Here is a 10,147-nt window from a genome sequence, read left to right on the forward strand (position 1 = left end):
AGTAGCTGCAAAATTCAAAAAAGAGCAATACATTTAAAAATTTTTATTAATAAAAAATTTTTACACACAAACAGATGGACGAAAGGGTGTTCAACTACTTGGGATGAAAACGTGAATTGTGACGATTCAAGCTGCGTTTGAATTGAAACAGCTTGTGGCACACTTCACACTGAAAAGGCGATTTACTTGTATGAATCACATAATGTGCTTTCAAATGTTCATTTGTGTGAAAATGTCTGTGACACACATCACAAGAGAAAGGGCGTTCATCAGTATGAAATCTCATGTGACGCATCACGTTTCCTTTATGATTAGACTTGTAAGAGCAACAAGAGCACTTGTACACATTTGTCTGTTTCCTTATCTTGGAAGTTGGTCTTTTCCCTACAAAAAATATATGTATGTTACTGTGAATGACCGAAATTGGTAGTTGTTGACTTCCACCGGTGAATGTTGACAATCATTTAGTCGAGTTGGTAAATGTCCGAAATATATACTAGGTCCAGTTAGGTTTCACTTCCTGGTATGTGTTTGCCTGGTATACCCTACACTGATGTTTTTTTAAGGCTCAGTGCCACTGCCCGGTATACATTTGCCCAGTACTCTGAACACTGATGTTTCTCTTAAGCGATCTTCAACAGACATTAGAATATCGAATCAATATAATGATATCAACGCATAAATTAATATCAAATCGGATATAACAAATATTTCAGACATTCACCACAGCGACTATGTGATTGTTGACATTCACCGGTGAAAGTCGACATTCTCTTGATTTCGGTCATTCACGGTAACATATTTATATGCATATAATTGAAAATATTTAACAAAGCATAGGTCAAGTTCTTATAGAAACTAGAGCAATATAAACTCTTTGATTTGCTACATTTGTTACGTCTAAACAAAGGTAGTACTTTAAATAGTAAACAAAAAGAAATACATTCAAAATGAAGCTTAAAAATGTACAAGCAGCTCTAATGCAAAATTATAAAAAATTATTTTAAAAAAATTAGTTACGAAAGTGCAGTCGCTGTCTACTTCAGATCAGCTTTCATCATGAAAATATTTCTACTGTCCGGCCTAGAGGAGAACTCCTCCAGCGAAAAAATCTGGGGCTGTCTGTTTCTATGGTAACATGAGAGCACATTTCTAATAGGGTGTATTGAAGGAATGAAGGAGTTGATTGGTTGAAAAGCAAAGATTCTGATGTGAACCTATGCCAAGATCAGGGCAAAACTATTCACCTCACAGCCCTATCCAAAGTGAATTAGCCTCATAACCATAGCACTCGCCACCAGGTGAGATTGATGTGTGGAGTTTTCCTGAAAACCACACAATATATAATATGCTATGAAGAATTACATATTATATCAGACAAAACGAGGAAATCCTCCTTTAAAACAACTCTATTTACTGACATCTTTTGAGAAGCCTCTCCCCTTGGGAGGTCACTTTCTACGAGATATCAAGCTTTGTTTATAAACACACAAGTAAATATTAAAGAATATGCTTGCTTGCTTGCTTACAATCTCAAAAAAAAAAGTCAAAACACACAATTGACACACAAAGAGTCACAATTGTTGTGCTGCTTCCCTACAGGGTAGCAAACCTGCAAACCTCAAAAAAATAATAAAGTATGAAACTTTTCCAGCGTAATAAGGGTTATACGTTCAGAAAAATATTGAATATAATATTAAAACTACATATTTTCAAAAAAATTTACATCAAAATATACATACATTATGTAAAAAGATGCACCTGCAAAACACAAATTAAGATTATTACTTAGCCATGTTAACAAAATCCAAAACCTGACTAATTAGGTTTACTACTTACTGCGGCTTCAAAAAAATTTAAAGCATTTTTTTTTTTTAGTTTTTAAAAGTTGTGAAAAAGTATAAAAATGAAGCAAAGTATGCAAAACTGAAGGCAATTCTTCATTGCAAGGATCCTGATAGGCATCAAAGCAAAAAACCAATAGCTTTCACCATATGAGTCATACACAAACTTAAAGCCAAAATCAATTTTCCAAACTAATTAGTCAAGCATAAGCTTTTCAGCGATGTATGTTTCGTTCAAGCCGTATAATTCTACCAGATCTCGAACCATAGCTACAAACAGAGATCCACAACCGAAAAAGTTTTGGTGCTGCAGCTCCGCTAAGGCTCTGGCAATTTGACTACATATTTATGCACGCTTTTGAGTTTCAGATTTTAATTTAAATCTTTTATTATTAAAAAGAACATAGTATTTTAATAATAAAAATGAATTTTAGATAATAAACTGAACAGTAAGTCATAGTTATTAGACATTAGAATGGGCTATGAATGCATTCCTGGCTATGAGCACACAATATCTTACATTGGTAACTGGGGACTAATCTGTATGGAATGGAGCTACCTTAATAATCTCTTTAAGCTGTAAATATTCACCAGACTGCAGGCATTCCAGTTTATAGTTTCCAAATGATGTCATAGTACTTTATTTGAAGAAAAAAAAAATTTTCAAATGTTTAAAAAGATTACATAAAAAAACTATAACAGTACAAATTTTAAAAAAATTTAACAGATAATTAATTTGATTCATAAACTTTAGAAACTTAGAGCTGATTCCCACACCATTGGTTAACCCAGACCACCTAAATTGTACTAATTATATGGGTTCAATGACTGTTGAGAAAATCGTTAATTGAAAAATCATTATTTTAAAATTCCAATGTCAACCACCACATTAATATGATACTATAGTTTTCCTATGTAAAGAATTCCGCTATCCATTAGTCTGGGCAATGGTTGTGAAGTATAACTATTTCAAGTAAAGGTGAAGGGTCCCTGTTTAGGTCATCCAATCTGGTGAACTTCCTATCGAATCTCTCCCCTATGAACAACAAACTTAGTAAAAAGGATTTAGATTATCTCTTAACTATTTTCTTGTCGTTTTGTTATAGATATATTTCCCTAAATGCTTTATTAGTTTCGTATTATTAATTTTGAAGCTTCAGATAAGCACTAATTGCTTTAAATATATAACAACAAAATTTTTTTTAAAAATTAAAAATCTCACATTTTAAACAATTTTTTGCACAAATCCTAACATTTTGAAAACTTTGTAGACTTTGAAGAAACATAAATAACTTACAAAAATTATTGCGAAAAATCCCAATAATATCAGTGATTCTCTATATCTTTAGTCTCATTTCCTCTCAAGCACTCTTTTTAAAAATAAAAATAATTAATTCAATTGATGTTTTAACTTTCCATTTCTTTAAAAAAATGTAACTAAAAAACTGTAATATAACTTAACTTAAAAGAGTTTTTGTCAGCATTGTGTTTTTTCTATCTTTAATGTTTGACTATAGTATTAAGTCAATATAATTTTTAAGTCAATATAATACTTAATATAATTTTTTTTCGTTTTTAATTGATAAAATGCAATAAAATGAATGTTATTACGGACATTATTTGTTCATCTGACCGTTTGTATGCTAAAAATACTGTCTTTTATTTCCCCCTTTGGAATAAAAATTTAACTGAAACAACTGAAAGAAAAATTATTATATTTCAACAAAGTTTAAAAATTTGTCTTTCATCAAAGCTATTTTATCTTTTATACTCCTTATTGCTCCTTAGCCCTTAAGTGCTTCCTGTGTTCTTGTAATCGTATTAACTTTCTACTTGTAAAAGCAATAAAAGACTTGATAGTGATTTTCAACTGAATCTTAATTGAGTTCAATCAAAGTTATTATAATAAGCAACTGTATGTCATTTTTCATATATAAGACAGGCTTTTGCAAAATCACAATTACACCACTAATAACCTGCAAATGACTTTTTAAAGTTTCAAGGATCAAATCGTTTCCTAAAAAATTAATAATTGTAATACTAAGCAATAGTTTATTTCTATTCAAAAGGAAGGGAAACAAATTAATCATTCTTGTTTGGTGTGAATATTTTAAAAATTATTGTTTTTCAGAATGGCCACAGAATTTATAATTACATATTATTTCTATATAAATTATATTAGAATTTTAAGACGCAAATGAATGGCTCTATTTGTAGAAGTTCTAATTTAAGATTGCAATCCCGTTTGAAGTATCCTGGGGGGTGGAAGCACCCATGTTGGGAACTTATGATTTAACATTTTGAGAATAAAATATTTCAGATGACACCATAAATACAGTTTCAACTATTTGGTATAGCATATTTTTTAAAATACACTCACAAAAATATGCATAATTACACAGCTAACCATTTAGAATATATCTCTCTATCTCCTTCTTTTCTGTACTTTAAAGCAATGAAAATAAAGTCATAATAAGTAAAAAGTAAATTGAAGCATGAAGTCATACTCATACATTTTAACAAGAACGAAACTAGAAATACAAACAGAATAAATAAATACCAAAAGTTTTATTTTTCAAGAGCTTTCAAGAACATTACACTAAGATGAAAATTTATTAAGATTTTGTAAATCGGGTGATCTACTAGGTCTTACGATCAGTCCACAGTGGAACTACAGCTGCACGTAGAACAAACTACTCAGTAGTACACCTTTTACCTGATACTTGGTAACTTGTGAGTCAAAAAATGTGCTTTTAAGTGGTGTTTTACGATAAAAGATTTTCCACACAGACCACATTGGAAGGGACGTTCACCGGTATGAGATCTCATATGGCGCAGAAGATTTCCTTTAAAATTCGATTTATATGTACAAAAGTTGCATCTGTACAATGTGACTACTCCTATTTGCACAGCAGATATCCCCACTCCTACAAAGCATAAAAATTATTTTTAAAATATATAAAAATAACTTAGGTAAATAAAATGTATAAATTGTAAATTAATGTACACAAAATATATGAATTGTAAATTAATGTAATTGAAATGAATATTCAGTTTACAAATAAAATTAAAAAAATACATTTCAAAATATTTTAAAGAATGTTACATAAATGTAGGTTAAGATAAAATATCTGTCAATATTTCTTAACTAGTGGTCAACTTAGATAGGTCACCCTATACAGGTTTTATTTATATTTATTTATTTTTACATCACTCTTGTATATTTCGCATGTCACCAATCAAAATATAGATAAATTTAATTATTTTCTCTTTACTTTAAAATTTTATCTAGCAAATATCTATCTTGAGAAACTAAATTCATCACAGGAATGAATTGAATAATAATTTGTTACATATATTTATTTTAAAAAAATCTTGATTAGTTTAAAAAAATGAATATTCATATTTTGTTTGCGACGTTATATATTATAAACTATTTCTTAAAATATTAGTACGAAAGAACATATAGGTAATTAGAATTACTGAAAGCTATAAATATTACAAAATTTAAAATATATTAACTTACAAACACTATTTATAACAAAAAAATCCCTCAGTGTTGTTTGAAAAATAACAGATCCCAACAACAACAGAAGAGGACAGTATTATTACAATTGTCAAAAGAATAGACAAGTTTCGCTAAATGGTCAACTTACAAAAGATCTTAGGTTAATATTTAATACTATTTCATTAATTCAGTGAAATTCAAATATAGCATAAAAAAAATTTCATGAAGTTTTTGCTCTCAACAAACTTGAGAAGGGTTTAGAATAACACTACTTGGAAATTTTAACTTCTTTCAGAGATTATCATACAAGATAGATAGGTGGTTAAGTTAAAGGTTTTGCTCCTTTTTAATATGTAGGATACAGTGGCGTAGTTTTGGGCTGAGTTTGGGAGACAAAACCCCCTTTGAAATGTAATTACTTCGAAACATAATTACTACATCGTTCGAAATATATTACTTGATTAAGAAGCTATTGTATGGTAAGTAGGATGTAGATATAAAAAAGAAAAAAGTAGCCATTGCTCATTTTTTGTAATTTTAACATTTAGAATGTATACTGTATACCATATATATAGACTTATACATTTATAAATGGCAGGATATAACCCCCCACATACAAATTAACCCCTTAACAGTGACATATATTTCAGAAAAATGGACCAAAAATGAAAAAAAAAATTTGACTGTTTAATTTTGTTCTTTACATTATAATAAAAGTTAGAAAATGGTTTTTTATTACAAAAATAAAATTTTAAATGCAATAACTACTGTACTTATAATTTTTACATACCTATAAAAAAGTAAAGGATTACACACACGTCTTATTCAATTCGAGCAAATTAAACAAATTTTGAAGTTTAAATATAATAGTATAATATAATACAAAAACACAATAATATGATTTTCAATACAGAAGTTCTACAAATCTTTTACAGTATGGTGAATCCCAAAAACCCCACCCACATCTCCATCTCTCGACTGAAGTCGTAATCAGTGAAAAACTAGGACCACTCATGCCATCTATTAGAAAAATAGTGAATTAAGTATCCTAAAGTAGAAACGAACTCAGCTCAGGCCTCACAAAATAGAAACGTTAATTTTTCTCCTGCCCGAAGTTAGTTCGGGCACTACAAATAACGCACATAGTAGTTGCCCGAACTGGATTCGGACGACACTGGCAAGGGGTTAAAACTACGCCACTGGTAGGATATACTCAGGGGCTCTGGTGGCATCGCTGGTTAAGGTATGGCTCACACCACTGCAGAGGTAGAGAGCAGCTGTGAGTTCAGCCTCGGCAGCCGACTAAGCAACTGCTGTGTGCACACAGCAAGATGCATGTTAAATCTGATGTAGCTGAAAGTTCTCTTATTGGTTTGGTATGGAAGGTAGAAGTTTGGAGAGAGGGGTACCAGCTCAAGTGCTGCACACGTCATCTGACCAGGGTCAAAATTATATGGCATTCCTACCAAAGCTGTTAAAAGATAGAGCCCTAAAAAATGGGGCTAGGTACTTAATTATGGCTGGGTGTGTGTTGAATAAATTAGTTCCAGATGACAACGTATTTCCATATGCCTTCTGTACTATAAGACGGTTAATTGTAGGCTAAAATAATATAATTAGATAAGTGTTAATAGCAACTTAGGTAATTTTTCTAAAAAGAAAAAGCATTAAAATTTAAAGATTATATTGTTTTCCAAAATTTTAAATGATAAGCCTGGTCGCGAGGATCACAAAGTCCTACGGTTCAGTTCAAAATTACGATCTGTGAATGAATAAATGGATGCATGGGTCCGTCCTATAAACGGGTCGCTTGGTTTCACCAAGCAGGCTTGCTGATATTGGCAAGTGGCATTCGAAACAACAACACAACAAAATTTTAATTAGTAATGGAGATGTGCTTTGTTTTATGAACCATATCCTAATCCTATGATGGCACTAATTCTTAAGCTATTGTCTTAGGCTCTGTTTAAAATGGCAGCAAAGCAAGTGTAAAATAAAGTAAAAACAACTAAATTGGCAAGAAGAAAATTATGTAATAATCTGTACAAACTAACTTTTAAATAACATACCTTCAAATAAGCATTCTAATCTAAAAAGTACAGTATCTATTGATGGATAAAAATTTAGAAGAAAATAAATGTTGACAGTAGCTCTGAAATACTTGGATCAGGTGAAGATATTACTGCAATTCAAAGTAATAATGACAAAATAATCACATGTGTGCAAAACAATTAACATTAGAATAAGCAACAATTGAAAATGTTAAGTAAATGTCTAGCATGTATCTTTTATACATAAATAATGTACACTAGCAAAAGTCCTTATTTTTTAACTTTTTAGAAGTTTAGTTCTCAACCCTACACCTTAGCAGTCAAATAAACAACTATTCGTGTAAAATCTTAGGTCAATCAGACAACCCTGACCAACAGGAAAATATTGTCATTTTCGCCTAAAAAGTCATTTTTCATACATGATTTACCTGAAAATAGATTTACTTTCAAGCTCATTACATTAAGTGGAGGTGAATTAGAAAGTTAGATATCAAGATTTATGATGCCTATGATAATATATGCAATGAGAAAATTCAAAGATTTTCTAGGTTTATGCAGAGATTGGTATTTTTTTGTTGGCCAAGAGCAAATCTTTCCAATATTTTACATTTTCTGGCAATATTTTAAGACTTTTTCCACAAGTAAGGAAAATAAAATGACTATTAACCAAAACAAAACTGAAAATGTTCATCAATCAACAAAACTATATGCATATACAGTCGAACTCATTCATTATGAGCCCCGATTTAACAAGAACTCGATTTTACAATGTAATGAAGAAATCCGAAATACTAGGTTGGTACAATGTTAAAATCCATGTATGCCTAGCTCAAATCTATTGATGCATAATTTACTTGTAACAAGCAAATCCCGATATTAGTGAGTAATATTTCTGTGATTCATAAAATTTCTACTTTTTCAATTTCCCTTCCTGTTTAGGAAATCTTCTTGGGGAAAATTTTTTTTATTTTTTGCAGGTCTATGATTTTCCTTTTTCTATGTCAGCTATATTTTTCCAGTTAAGAGTCATATACGAAGGACAGTAACACAATAATACAGTTCAGAACAAATGAACTAAATTCTATTAAACTGAACAAAAATAAAACATAACATAAATAGTACATAATTTTATAAGTATGTATGAACTTTATAGATTTTTTCGCAAACTCGTTTTTTGCATGCACTTGGTTGTAGCAAGCAAATATTGTGGTCCCATCACACTTGTTATAGGTGAGTTTGACTGTATATATATACATATTATGTATATAAATATACATATTATGTATGCATACACATATTATGTATATGTATACATATTATGCATATAAATACATATTACGTACATATTATGTTGATATATATATATTATGTATATATATATATATATATATTATGTATATATATAAATATATAAAATAAATTATTGCTGTTAAATGTAAAATCTTTATTTTATTTTGGGACAGGTCTAAATTTTAGTTCTTTTTATATTATGTGTTTTAGATTATTTTCATTTGAGTTATTATGTGGGTACTTTTGGATTAGCACCTAGCTAACCCTAAAGTACTCACATAATAGTTCCAAATTTAAAACAACATGAAAGTCATCAAGCATTTTTTTTCTTTAAAGAAACAATTAAACTAAGTATTAATTAAAAAAACAAAATCTTCATTTGTTTTGTGAAAAATTTGAAAATCTTTTCCTGCTCTCTATTATTCTTCCCAATTTCAAACCAAATCACTAAAAAATTAAATAAATAAATGTTCTCTTTAACCTTAAACTTATAGCAAAGTATTACTTAAAATCAGCATAAAATTATAGAATTTCTCCAACTATTTCATAAATTTATTAGCAATAATATGTAAGATGCTTCACAAAAGCAATCAATAGAAAAATGTCAGAAGTCACAAGTACATCAGCCATTACAATTCCTATGACGGAATTCAAAACAAGGAATGGCATCACTAAGTTAAGTTTGAATGGTTCTCCAGTCATTAACTAAAGCAAACAAATCCACTCCAATCCATAGAAGTAGTCTTTCAAACTTTGCAACAGGCATTGTTTAAGGAACAAAACTCTGAAACTTCTAAAAATACAGTTTTCTTTTCTTCTTTTTTTACATAATTCTTATGCTTACATCTTTAATGATTTGGGCATTTATGACTACAAACAAAAAAAAAAGCTCAAATGATAAAACCAATAGAAAAAACTCATTTTTATATTATGAAACACTAGAAATATTTTTGGTCATTAACAAAACCTAAAAAAGTACAATTGCTTAATTTCTGACCCTAGAAGTACACTTTCAAATCAGGCTTCATTCAATAAAAATGGAAAAAAAAACTTTGAAATTTTAAAAAAAAAAAAAACAATTATTTAACTAAAACAGTTTACTAATTTTTTCATAATTTGAGAATATTCACACATTCGAAACAAGCTAAAAGCTAGAGAAGTAAGAAATGTACAGTAACCGTTTACAGAGGTGCAAATACAGACAAATGAGTGTTTCTTGAAATAGAGTTTTCTAAAAAGAATAATTTTTCTCATAGACAGAAATTTTTAATTATTAACTAATTTATTCTCCAAATTTAACAGCATGAGTATTACTATTACAATTTCTGTTGCACTTAATATTTTGGTATGATGTTCAAAGTTTTTGATTAAATAAACAATTGACTTTAATGAAAGTATGAACTTATCACTTAATGAAAACTCTAAAAATCCTACATACAAAAGAAAATACATTA

The 10,147-nt window shown here is 29.4% G+C and overlaps 1 protein-coding gene across 3 annotated transcripts in view; it reads right to left on the minus strand.

Annotated features, from left to right (window-relative positions):
• The window catches only part of LOC147814390 (zinc finger and BTB domain-containing protein 8B-like), a 63,929-nt gene that overhangs the window by 26,795 nt on the left and 26,987 nt on the right, over positions 1–10,147 (minus strand). For all 3 annotated transcript variants that reach the window (XR_015431225.1, XR_015431224.1, XM_087156794.1), the window contains one exon: positions 69–4,771. The gene's annotated coding sequence lies outside the window, so the exon portion shown is untranslated. The remainder of the gene's footprint in view (positions 1–68; positions 4,772–10,147) is intronic.

The sequence above is a fragment of the Parasteatoda tepidariorum genome, chromosome 2, assembly GCF_982258835.1.
Source record: "Parasteatoda tepidariorum strain Cologne lab strain chromosome 2, Ptep-v5.0, whole genome shotgun sequence".
In the NCBI taxonomy this organism is placed as follows: domain Eukaryota; kingdom Metazoa; phylum Arthropoda; class Arachnida; order Araneae; family Theridiidae; genus Parasteatoda; species Parasteatoda tepidariorum.